The sequence below is a fragment of the Zea mays genome, chromosome 2 (assembly GCF_902167145.1).
Source record: "Zea mays cultivar B73 chromosome 2, Zm-B73-REFERENCE-NAM-5.0, whole genome shotgun sequence".
Lineage (NCBI taxonomy): Eukaryota > Viridiplantae > Streptophyta > Magnoliopsida > Poales > Poaceae > Zea > Zea mays.
Genome location: NC_050097.1, coordinates 203,955,526 through 203,968,802, shown reverse-complemented (window position 1 = coordinate 203,968,802; position 13,277 = coordinate 203,955,526).

Here is a 13,277-nt window from a genome sequence, read left to right as displayed (position 1 = left end):
CCAGCGACGAACATACTTCCGGCTCGCCCAAGGTCCTGTCTTCGCCGAGAAGCAACCCTGACCAAATCGCCGCGCCAACCAACCAGATCGCAAGAGCATTTAATGCAAAGGTGGCCTGACACCTTTATCCTGACGCGCGTCCTCCAGTCGACAGAGCCGAAGTGACCGCAGTCACTTCGCCGCTCCACTGACTGGCCTGACAGAAGGACAGCGCCGCCTGCGCCGCTCCGATTGCTGTGTCGCTCGACAGAGTGAGGCTGACAGGCAGTCAGGCCCAGCCTCAGGCACCATAGGAAGCTCCGCTTCGCCCGACCCAGGGCTCGACTCGGGCTCAGCCCCGGAAGACGGCAAACTCCGCTCCGCCCGACCCAGGGCTCGGACTCGGGCTCAGCCCCGGAAGACGGCGAACTCCGCTCCGCCCGACCCAGGGCTCGGACTTGGGCTCAGCCCCAGAAGACGACGAACTCTGCTCCGCCCGACCCAGGGCTCGGACTTGGGCTCAGCCCCAGAAGACGACGAACTCCGCTTCGCCCGACCCCAGGGCTCGGACTCAGCCCTGGCTTCAGCCGACGGTCTCCGCCTCGCCCGACCCAGGGGCTCGGACTCAACCTCGGCCACAGAAGACAGACTCGACCTCGACCTCGGAGGAGCCTCCACATCGCCCGACCTAGGGCGCGGGCCGACCACGTCAACAGGAGGCGCCATCATTACCCTACCCCAAGCTGGCTCAGGCTACGAGAAACAAGACCGGCGTCCCATCTGGCTCGCTCCGCCAGATAGGCAATGATGGCGCCCCGCACGCTCTGTGATGACGGCGGCTCTCAGCCCCCTTACGGGAGCAAGAGGACGTCAGCAAGGACTCGACAGCCCCGACAGCTGTCCTTCCGCCAGGCTCCAGCGCTCCTCCGACGGCCACGACACCACACGAACCGGGTGCCAAAACCTCTCCGGCTGCCACGACGGCATGTACTTAGGGCGTTAGCTCTCCTCCACTAGACACGTAGCACTCTGCTACACCCCCCATTGTACACCTGGATCCTCTCCTTACGCCTATAAAAGGAAGGACCAGGGCCCTCTTATAGAGGGTTGGCCGCGCGGGGAAGAGGACGGGACAGGCGCTCGCGTGAGGCCGCTCGCTCCCTCACCCGCGTGGACGCTTGTAACCCCCTACTGCAAGCGCACCCGACCTGGGCGCAGGACGAACACGAAGGCCGTGGAATTTCCACCTCTCTCTCACGCCCGTCTCCGGCCGCCTTTTCCCCCCTTCGCGCTCGGCCTCGCGCCGACCCATCTGGGCTGGGGCACGCGGCGACATTTCACTCGTCGGCCCAGGGACCCCCCGGTCTCGAAACGCCGACAGTTGGCGCGCCAGGTAGGGGCCTGCTGCGTGTTGACGAATAGCTTCCCGTCAAGTTCCAGATGGGCAGTCTTCAGCAACCTTTCCAGCCCGGGACGGTGCTCCGTTTCGGGAGTCTTGAGTTCATGTCCCTCGACGGCAGCTACGACATGATACTCCTTCCCCCGCCGTGCGACAGCGACAATGGCGGCCGACAGCCCGCCCGCCGGCGGCGGAATCGACGACGTCTTCCCCGCGTGGTGGAAGAACAACATTCAAGCTCACCCCGCCCTCTCCCCCGCCGACGGAGGAGGAAGCGGGGCAACCAAGGCCAAGCAGGAGGCGGCCCCTCGTCGGCTGTCGAGCAAGTCGACGACGCCGGCGCCCCAACGGGGGGCGCGTCGGGCATCGACCTCGCGCTTGAGACGAAGACGAGCGCCGTCTCCCCGCAACACGCCAATTCCGAGCAAACGGACGACGCCAGCACGCTCGCGAAAGGCTTGCTGGGCGTCACCCTCGCACCTGAGACGACAGTGCAGTCAGTCCCTGACGTGACTTCATCACCGCCCGTCGACCAAGAGGTACCGACCGATTCCCATCTCACGCCCCTTGGATTCAGCCTCGACCCGCCAAGCGGCTTCGCTTTGGCGGACGCTCTCGTAGGGGTGAGTCCAAACCCTCTGGGGTATCGTATGCGGTCACCCTGGGACCGGCTGACGGACGTCTCGACCTACGGGCCCTCAGGGTCCTAGGAAGATGATGAGCCCGACTTCTGTTGGGATTTCTCCGGACTTGGCAACCCCAGTGCCATGCGGGACTTCATGACCGCATGCGACTACTGCCTTTCCGACTGTTCCGACGGTAGTCGCAGCCTCGGCGACGAGGACTACGACCCAAGTCGTGAATGTTTCCACGTCGATCTAGGGGGTCCCTCTGAGGGCAACCATCTCGGTATGCTGGAGAACGGTGATCTCCCTAGGCCTGTGCCACGCGTTGACATCCTACGGGAGCTAGTTGTGGTCCCCGTTCCGGCGGGGGGTCATGACCCACAGCTCGAGCAAATCCGCGGGGTGCAGGCCAGGCTCGACGAGGGAGCAGGAGCACTTGAGCCGATCCGCCGGGACGTCGGGCAGGAATGGGCGGGCCAACCTCCGGCCGGAGAAATGCGTCACCTACCCCAGGGTGTCCAGCACCGCATCGCCGACGATGTCAGGGTAAGGCCGCCACCTGCTTCCAGTGGGGTCGGCCAGAACCTGGCTGCAGCGGCAATGCTTCTCTGCGCGATGCCAGAGCCATCAACCACCGAGGGGCGGCGAATCCAGGGAGAGCTCAAGAATCTCCTGGAGGGCGCCACGGTCCGACGGGCCAAAAGCTCCGCCTCCCGAAGGCAGGGATACCCCTCGGAACATCGCGCCGTGACTTCCCGATTCATGCGGGAAGCCTCGGTCCACACCGGGCGCACGCGCAACACAGCGCCTGCGGCCCCGGGTCGCCTCGGCAACGAGCACCATCACCGCGACCGTCGGGCCCACCTCGACGAGAGGGTGCGCCGAGGCTACCACCCCAGGCGTGGAGGATGCTACGACAGCGGGGAGGATCGGAGTCCCTCGCCCGAACCACCCGGTCCGCAGGCTTTCAGCCGCGCCATACGACGGGCGCCGTTCCCAACCCGGTTCCGACCCCCGACTACTATCACAAAGTACTCGGGGGAGACGAGACCAGAACTGTGGCTCGCGGACTACCGGCTGGCCTGCCAACTGGGTGGAACGGACGATGACAACCTCATCATCCGCAACCTCCCCCTGTTCCTCTCCGACACCACTCACGCCTGGTTGGAGCACCTGCCTCCGGGGCAGATCTCCAACTGGGACGACTTGGTCCAAGCCTTTGCCGGCAATTTCCAGGGCACGTACGTACGCCCTGGAAACTCCTGGGACCTCCTAAGCTGCCGGCAGCAGCCGGGAGAGTCTCTCCGGGACTACATCCGGCGATTCTCGAAGCAGCGCACCGAGCTGCCCAACATCACCGATTCGGATGTCATCGGCGTGTTCCTCGCCGGCACCACCTGCCGCGACCTGGTGAGCAAGCTGGGTCGCAAGACCCCCACCAGGGCGAGCGAGCTGATGGACATCGCCACCAAGTTCGCCTCTGGCCAGGAGGCGGTTGAGGCTATCTTCCGGAAGGACAAGCAGCCCCAGGGCCGCCCACCGGAAGATGCCCCCGAGGCGTCAACTCAGCGCGGCGCCAAGAAGAAGGGCAAGAGGAAGTCGCAAGCGAAACGCGACGCCGTCAACGCGGACCTTGTCGCCGCCGCCGAGTACAAGAACCCTCGGAAACCCCCCGGAGGTGCCAACCTCTTCGACAAGATGCTCAAGGAGCCATGCCCCTATCACCAGGGGCCCGTCAAGCACACCCTTGAGGAGTGCGCCATGCTTCGGCGCCACTTCCACAGGGCCGGGCCACCCGCGGAGGGTGGCGGGGCTCACGACGACGACAAGAAGGAAGATCACCAGGCAGGAGAGTTCCCCGAGGTCCGCGACTGCTTCGTGATATACGGTGGGCAAGCGGCGAACGCCTCGGCTCGGCACCGCAAGCAAGAGCGTCGGGAGGTCTGTTCGGTGAAGGTGGCGGCACCAGTCTACCTAGACTGGTCCGACAAGCCCATCACATTCGACCAAGCCGACCACCCCGATCACGTGCCAAGCCCGGGGAAATACCCGCTCGTTGTCGACCCCGTCATCGGCGACGTCAGGCTCACCAAGGTCCTCATGGACGGAGGCAGCAGCCTCAACACCATCTACGCCGAGACCCTCGGGCTCCTGCGTGTTGATCTGTCCTCGGTCCGGGCAGGCGCTGCGCCTTTCCACGGGATCATCCCCGGGAAGCGCGTCCAGCCCCTCGGACAACTCGACCTTCCCGTCTGCTTCGGAACGCCCTCCAACTTCCGAAGGGAGACCCTCACGTTCGAGGTGGTCGGGTTCCGAGGAACCTACCACGCGGTACTAGGTAGGCCATGCTACGCGAAGTTCATGGCCGTCCCCAACTACACCTACCTCAAGCTCAAGATGTCGGGCCCCAACGGGGTCATCACCGTCGGCCCCACATACAAACATGCGTTCGAATGCGACGTGGAGTGCGTGGAGTATGCCGAGGCCCTCGCCGAATCCGAGGCCCTCATCGCCGACCTGGAGAGCCTCTCTAAGGAGGTGCCAGACGTGAAGCGTCACGCCGGCAACCTGGAGCCAGCGGAGACGGTTAAGTCTGTCCCCCTCGACCCCAGCAGCGACGCCTCCAAGCAGATCCGGATCGGCTCCGAGCTCGATCCCAAATAGGAAGCAGTGCTCGTCGACTTTCTCCGCGCGAATGCCGACGTCTTCGCGTGGAGTCCCTCGGACATGCCCGGCATACCGAAGGATGTCGCCGAGCACTCGCTGGACATCCGAGCCAGAGCCCGACCCATCAAGCAGCCTCTGCGCCGATTCGACAAAGAAAAGCGCAGAGCCATAGGCGAGGAGATCCACAAACTAATGACGGCAGGGTTCATCAAAGAGGGTATCACCAAATCAGGATGAAGGAGTCCGACCAGCTCATGACTTTTTTCATCACGCCCTTCGGCATGTACTGCTATGTCACCATGCCGTTCCGCTTGAGGAATGCGGGCGTGACGTACCAGCGGTGCATGAACCATGTGTTTGGCCAACACATTGGCCGGACGGTCGAGGCCTACGTCGATGACATCGTAGTCAAGACGAGGAAAGCCTCCGACCTCCTTTTCGACCTTGAAGTGACATTCCGATGTCTCAAGGCGAAAGGCGTGAAGCTCAATCCCGAAAAGTGTGTCTTCGGGGTGCCCCGAGGCATGCTCTTGGGGTTCATCGTCTCCGAGCGGGGCATCGAAGCCAACCCGGAGAAGATCGCAACCATCACCAGCATGGGGCCCATCAAGGACTTGAAAGGCGTACAGAGAGTCATGGGATGTCTTGCGGCTCTGAGCCGCTTCATCTCGCGCCTCGGCGAAAGAGGCCTGCCTCTGTACCGCCTCTTAAGGAAGGCCGAGTGCTTCACTTGGACCCCTGACGCCGAGGAAGCCCTCGGGAACCTGAAGGCGCTCCTCATGAACGCGCCCGTCTTGGTGCCCCCCGCTGCTGGAGGAGCAGGCTAAAATAGCCTCGGGGCGAACAACGGTTCCCCCGGACGCCTTCTCCCGAGACCCGCATCAACCCTCCGTCAAGATCGACGACACGCCCGAGCCCGAGGTACCCTCGGCTCAGTCTGAGGCACCCACGGTTCAGCCCGAGGTACCCTCGGCCCCCGAGGGTGAGGCACTGCGCGTCGAGGAGGAGCGAAGCGGGGTCACGCCTAATCGAAACTGGCAGACCCCGTACCTGCAATATCTCCACCGAGGAGAGCTACCCCTCGACCGAGCCGAAGCTCGGCGGTTGGCGCGGCGCGCCAAGTCGTTCGTCTTGCTGGGAGATGGGAAGGAGCTCCACCACCGCAGCCCCTCAGGCATCCTCCAGTGATGCATTTCCATCGCCGAAGGCTAGGAGCTCCTACTAGAGGTACACTCGGGGGCTTGCGACCATCATGCAGCACCCCGAACCCTTGTTGGAGACGCCTTCCGACAAGGTTTCTAATGGCCGACGGTGGTGGCCGACGCCACCCGAATTGTCCACACCCGCGAAGGGCGTCAGACACCCGGGGGCTACACGCACCCCTGGGAAGGGCCGCTCGTCATCGCCAAAGTTCTGAAGCCCGGAACAAACAAACTGGCCGACAGTCAAGGCGAGGTCTACACCAACACTTGGAACGTCCAACAGCTACGTCGCCTCTACCCTTAAGATGCTTTCAAGTTGTTCATATACCTCGCTCCCACGCAAGGTTTAGTCATCAAGGAAGGGTCAGCCTTCTCTCGGCAGAGCCTGACCCTCCCTCGGGGGCTAAAAGGGGGGAACCCCCTCTGCGTCAAAATTTTCAATCAAAAAGGCTTTTGCGTTCCCCTCGACTATGTTGGAAGCAGGACCCCAAGAAGCGAACGCGGGTGCATGTAAGTGGCAAGGCTGACTGAGCCGAGGGACTCCTACGCCTCTGGGTTACGGATACCTCACTCGTCACCCACCACGAAAAGTGACTCCTGCTTGGGGAAGCCACCCTGCTACTGACGGGCGGGGCCGGACACGCAAAATGAAAGGAAAAGGGGCACGCCTTTATGCAACGATAATAAAGTGTTCATGCCTCAGCGGCCGCAAAAAGACACACGTGCATCCAAAAGAAACTGCTCCGACAGAGTTAGGCGTCGCCCGGGGAAGGAGCCGCGCCTTCGGCTTCGTCCCCGCCCTCGGCAAAGTCCACCCCGGCTTCGGACGACGGCGCAAGCGGGAGGATCTCTGCCTCGAAGGTGGTCACCAGCACTGCGCTCGGACCCGCGGCGGCCGCGTCGAGCCTCTAGACTTCAGCCAGGGCGGCTTCATCTTCGTCAGGAAGGCAATACCCCTCGCTGACCCGCTCTAGGTCCACGACGTAGTGGGAAGCGAGCACGGCGAAGGCCCGCCTGATGCCGTGGTGTAGCGCCTCGCGGAGTCTGCCACGCACATGATCGCCCAAGGCCTGCAGGCGACTTTGAGGGGAGCTTCCTGAGGGGACGTCGCCGAAGCCAAAGACCCGGCAGAAGTCCGAGATGGCCTCGGACATGGCCACGTGGTCGGCCTCCCTCTGCTCGGCCGCCCCGACAAGCGCCCTGGTGGACTCATCAAGGGCGGACTCAAGCTCTACGAACAGCCAGAACGCAAGGCCTCAAACACAAGCGGAGGAAACAAGCTGAAACGAAAACCGGAAATGGCCAGGACATACCTCCGGCTCGGGCACGCTGCTCCGAAGCTGCGGCCTGGGCTACGGCTAGGTCCGCTGCAAGGGCTCCAGCCCGGCTTTCGGCCTCGGGATTGGTCTCGCTCATCGGCGACCTGGTCGAACTCCGACTGCCGTCGCTGCACCTCTGCGCGTGCCGTTGCCGCCTCTGCGCGGGCCGCTGGCGCCTTTGCTCTTAGATCGGCACAGAGCAACCGAAGGTCCGCCACTTCGGCGCCCTGCTGGGAGAGGCGCGCAGTAGCCCCGGCAAGCGAGGTCCTCAGGGATCGCAGCGAGCCCTAGATATCGACCTCGTGACGGATGAACGACGACTTGGCGGCGCTCAGATCCGTCAGACCCTGAGGGAAGGAAGCGGGGCGTCACAAGAGACGCCTTGGTCACAAAAAGCTATGCCTGAAACCATTACCTGGAGGATTTTGGGGATGTCCCTGCAGAAGACCTCCAGCGATGACCGGAGCGACCCCACCGTTGCTTCGGCGCACTCGCGAAGCTCGTCCCAAGACTGCTCCTCCCGCTCATCGTCGAGAACGAAGAAGGAATCTGAAGCCCCACGGGTCTGGAACCGGAGCAACTGGCGCCGCCCCTCGGAGCTCCGCCGCGCAGCGACAAGGCTGCCGCTCGGTGGGACGGATCGCGTTTCCACGCCCCCTCCTCCGAGGCACCGAGCGCCGACGCCTCGGCCATCTTAGCGTCGGCAGCAACGGGTCGCTCCCCAACTGGGACGACAGCGACATCAGCAGCAGTAGGCGCCGGCACCGGCGGCATGTCCGGTGGGCCCGGGGCCACGTCTGCGCCAGCCGCCTCCTCCAGCACGATGGCCGCCTCAGCAGAAGAGCCAGCCTCGGGAACTCGCTCCACGGCGGCTAGTGCCGCCAGAGCCCCCCGCTGTGGAGCGCCTTGCGAGAAGGTCAGCTGAACAGCGAGGCCCGGCGCGGCACTGGCTGCAGAAGCCGACGCCGTCTTAACGGCCTTCCGGGGAGCCAGATCGGTCAGGCCATGGCTTCACTTGCTGAGGAGGAAAGAAAAGTCGCGGTCGGGACATACGAATGAGAAGCCAGGACGAAGACGCTCCAAGATACTTACCCGCTCCGGGCCATGATCAACCGTGCCTGAGGGGAGGTCTCTCGGATCTCGACCCCCGAAGACACCGCCGAGGTCCGCCTCGCCGCCAGCTTCGGCATCACCCTCGCCTTGGGCACCTTGGACGCCCGGGAGACGGATTGCCCGGGCGCTGCCACGGCGACCTGAGGGTCACCCTCCTGCGCTGCCGGCATGGCCGACGGCTCCCGAGAAACAGACGCCTCGGCCTCACTCCCCGGGGTCACCTCGACTTCCCCGGCCGAGGGGTCAAGTACCCCCTCGGTCTGCCCCGCCCGTCGGGTCGGGACCTCGGCGTCCCGACTCCGGGAACTGACGGCGCCAGCCCACTCGGGGGCTGGCTTGATGACTCCTGGCCTAGCCTCAAACCCGGGCTGAGGCCGAGGCGGGCAGCCATGTCGTCGTCCTCGTCATCATCTTCATCGTCGTCGTCGTCAGGCGTCTCCGGCGACGGCTCCCTCGGGAGCCCTTCCCTCTCCTGCCGACGACGGAGCTTCTCCAAGGCGTCTCGGGCCCACGTCCGCTCGCGGGCCCGGGCTTTCTCCGCGTCCTTCTTCTTCTTCTCCTCCGCGGCAACCCGCCGCGCTGCTCGGTCCACCGCGTCCTCCGGGACCCGTGGCCGGGAAGGCTTGTGCCACCCTACCTCCTGGAGACGGACGGAAATCCCGACCGTAAGGACCAAGGGCAACCTGACGCAAGGAGAAGGAAAGAGCGAACACTCACCAGGGCCACACACCCGTGGTCGGGGCGCATCAAGGGCTGAGAGAAGGCGCTGGCGTCCAGTTTTCCCAACGCGACGGCCACCCGCCCGTGGAGAACGTCGATGGGAAGAGGATCCGAGGACATCCGCGAGCCCTCCAAGTCAGCCTCCGGTGTCATCTCCCAAAGCGGCAACCGCCGCTCCGCCAAGGGAAGCACCCTACGGCGGTGAATGGCGGTAATCACTCCCGCGGCAGTGAGTCCTCCTTTCCGCAACACCTCCAGGGCCTTGAGAAGGGGCTCGAGGTTTTTCTGCCTGTCGTGCGGGGTCCCGTAGCGCCAGGCATCGGCGGCGGCGGTGACCACTCGTTGAGAAAATGGCGGAAGCATCTCGCCGTCATTCCGGAGGTAGAACCACCGGCGCTGCCACCCTTTGTTCGAGGACGCGAGGATGGCGGGGATGTACAGCGACGCCCGCGACTGCCTCAGTTGGAGAATACAACCGCCGGCCCACACTGCCGCGCGGACCCTTCTCTCTCCCGTCGGCGAAGCAAAAAGCTCCGCGGAGAAGAGATGAGTCCACAAGTCCCAGTGGGGGGCGATCCCCAAGTATCCTTCGCACAACGCTACGAAGATGGCGGCCTGCGAAATGGAGTTGGGACTGAGGTTGTGCAACTCCACCTCATAGTTGTACAGGATCGCCCGCATAAAGCAGCTCGCCGGCACACCGAACCCCCGCTCGTGGAAGGAGACGAAGCTCACGACGTACCCCGGCGGCGGGGACGGGGCGGTTTCGCTCGCGGGAGGAATCCACTCCGGCTGCCTCTCATCAGAGAGAGGGCGAAGTAAACCCTCGGCAACAAGATCCTCCAGGTCCTCCGCTGTGACTGTGGAGAAGGGCCATGGATCGCGCGGCGAGATGATGGCCACCCGGTCGGCCATCGCCGAGCAAAAGGGGTGGCGGCGGAAAGGACTGGGTGGGCGGTTTCCTTTTCTCCGGCTGAACCTCTCAGGTTGCGAAAACCTAAGAAGGAGGCGAGAAGCGGAGCAAAGGACCATCGCCAGACCCTCCCCCAAGTATATAAAGACCAAGGCGAGACCCGTTCAACGTTTCGCCCGGACCCGCCGCGGGATTCAAAAACCCAAGGCGAAACGACCGTTCCTCGAACGGCTCGCGCACGCGCAACGGCCGCCCCGCGAACCACTCGCCCCGTCGCATTAACTCCGCGGCGGGACAGACGACGTCTCTGGCAGGGGAAGCGAGCGACGCTTCGCCTTCGCCATAATGACCGCGTCAAAAAAGGTACGCCGCGTCATTCGATTTCGTATCTTTTTCCTCTTTCTCTCTCTTACAACTGGGACCGGTAAAGGGGGATACCCCAAAAAGGATCCTTCTCCGTGAAGGAAACAGGCTCCGAGCCTCCCTACTGATCAGAGGTTCGAAGGCTGGCCCCTCGGAGGGGTTTAACAGCCGCCTCAGAGCGCGTGGGCTCCACACCCACTACTGGTCAGAGGTTCGAAGGCCGGCCCCTCGGAAGGGTTCAACGGCCGCCTCAGGCCACTCGGGCTCCGTGCCCACTACTGATTAGGGGTTCGAAGGCTGGCCCTCGAAGGGTTCACAGCCGCCTCAGACACAGAGCGAGGGATGACCATGGGTACGTTCGATACATAACCAAGGCTCGGGCTGCGCTCCCGAGGTACCCTAGGACATTTCTGAGACCAGCGGGAACGATCTTGTAACGGAATCCCATCAGAGGGAGGCATCGAGCCCTCTGACCCCGTCGACAGGGGACCGGGTCCGGCAGATCACCCGTAGGTACTTTTGGGCGCGCCTCTGGGCCTCTAGCCGACCCCTAACAAATGGGGCACGGACGTCCGCTTGGATTACCCGCCAGCAGCTCACCGGAGACACCATGTTCGGCGCCCACCGAGGGCAACATGGCGCTTTCCCCCTCGTCCTTGCGGAAAGGCGACGCAGGGGCATATGTAAACAAGTCGAGTCTGTCCCTGATCGTCCTCTCGCCCTGTGCAGAGGCTCGGGGGCTGCTCTCGCAAACCCGGCTCCGGCCAAACCGTTGACAGCGTCAACATACCAGCCCGAGAACTTGGAACCCGACCGTGCACCCGGGCTACGGCCAGCTCGCATGAGGGAACGACCAGACCAGCCGAAGCATTACACGAGGCATTAAGACCTCGGAGGAGTCAAACCACTCCTCCGAGGCCTCGGGGGCTACACCCACCGGAACAAAACGCAACCGAGAAAGGCTGGTCCCCTTGCAAAAAAATGAGACGAAAGCCTCCAAGCGAGTGTTAACACTCCCTTCGAGGCTCGGGGGCTACTGTCGGGGACCATAATTCGGGGTACCCTCAAGTCTTCTAATTCTCAGCTGGTAACCCCCATCAGCATAAAGCTGCAAAGGCCTGATGGGTGCGATTAAGTCAGGGATCGGTCCATTCGAGGGACTCGATCACGCCTCGCCTGAGCCTAGCCTCGGACAAGGGCAGCCGACCCCGGAGGATCTCCGTCTCGCCCGAGGCCCCTCTCCAGCGACGAACATACTTCCGGCTCGCCCAAGGCCCTATCTTCGCCGAGAAGCAACCCTGATCAAATCGCCGCGCCAACCAACCAGATCGCAGGAGCATTTAATGCAAAGGTGGCCTGACACCTTTATCCTGACACGCGTCCTCCAGTCGACAGAGCCGAAGTGACCGCAGTCACTTCGCCGCTCCACTGACCGGCCTGACAGAAGGACAGCGCCGCCTGCGCCACTCCGACTGCTGTGCCGCTCGACAGAGTGAGGCTAACAGGCAGTCAGGCCCAGGTTCAGGCACCATAGGAAGCTCCGCTTCGCCCGACCCAGGGCTCGGACTCGGGCTCAGCCCCGGAAGACGGTGAACTCCGCTCCGCCCGACCCAGGGCTCGGACTCGGGCTCAGCCCCGGAAGACGGCGAACTCCGCTCCGCCCGACCCAGGGCTCGGACTCGGGCTCAGCCCCAGAAGACGGCGAACTCCGCTCCGCCCGACCCAGGGCTCGGACTTGGGCTCAGCTCCGGAAGACGGCGAACTCCGCTCCGCCCGACCCAGGGCTCGGACTTGGGCTCAGCCCCGGAAGACGGCGAACTCCGCTCCGCCCGACCCAGGGCTCGGACTTGGGCTCAGCCCCAGAAGACGACGAACTCCGCTCCGCCCGACCTAGGGCTCGGACTTGGGCTCAGCCCCAGAAGACGACGAACTCCGCTTCGCCCGACCCCAGGGCTCGGACTCAGCCCTGGCTTCAGTCGACGGTCTCCGCCTCGCCCGACCCAGGGGCTCGGACTCAACCTCGGCCACGGAAGACAGAGTCGACCTCGACCTCGGAGGAGCCTCCACATCGCCCGACCTAGGGCGCGGGCCGACCACGTCAACAGGAGGCGCCATCATTACCCTACCCCAAGCTAGCTCAGGCTACGAGAAACAAGAGCGGCGTCCCATCTGGCTCACTCCGCCAGATAGGCAATGATGGCGCCCCGCACGCTCTATGACAACGGCGGCTCTCAGCCCCCTTACGGAAGCAAGAGGACGTCAACAAGGACTCGACAGCCCCGACAGTTGTCCTTCCGCTAGGCTCCAGCGCTCCTCCGACGGCCACGACACCACACGAACCGGGTGCCAAAACCTCTCCGGCTGCCACGACGGCATGTACTTAGGGCGCTAGCTCTCCTCCGCTAGACACGTAGCACTTGCTACACCCCCCATTGTACACCTGGATCCTCTCCTTACGCCTATAAAAGGAAGGACCAGGGCCCTCTTACAGAGGGGCCGCGCGGGGAAGAGGACGGGACAGGCGCTCGCGTGAGGCCGCTCGCTCCCTCACCCGTGTGGACGCTTTTAACCCCCTACTGCAAGCGCACCCGACCTGGGCGCGGGACGAACACGAAGGCCGCGGGATTTCCACCTCTCTCTCACGCCCGTCTCCGGCCGCCTTTTCCCCCCTTCGCGCTCGGCCTCGCGCCGACCCATCTGGGCTGGGGCACGCGACGACATTTCACTCGTCGGCCCAGGGACCCCCCGGTCTCGAAACGCCGACAGTCTTCTAAGTAGAATAGATTCAATGTTCTTGATCTGTTCATCAAAAAAATGGTGACGCATGTCGTCGTCGTCGAGGGCCTGCTGCCCTAGTCGCGAGTGCTCGCGTCGGTCACGCCTCAGCCAACGCTCGCCCCGGCATGAAGCAAGGCGTGTCCGCGCCATATGTACGCGGTGCAGCACACCGCCGACGGCTCTGCTGGCGAGCCCACG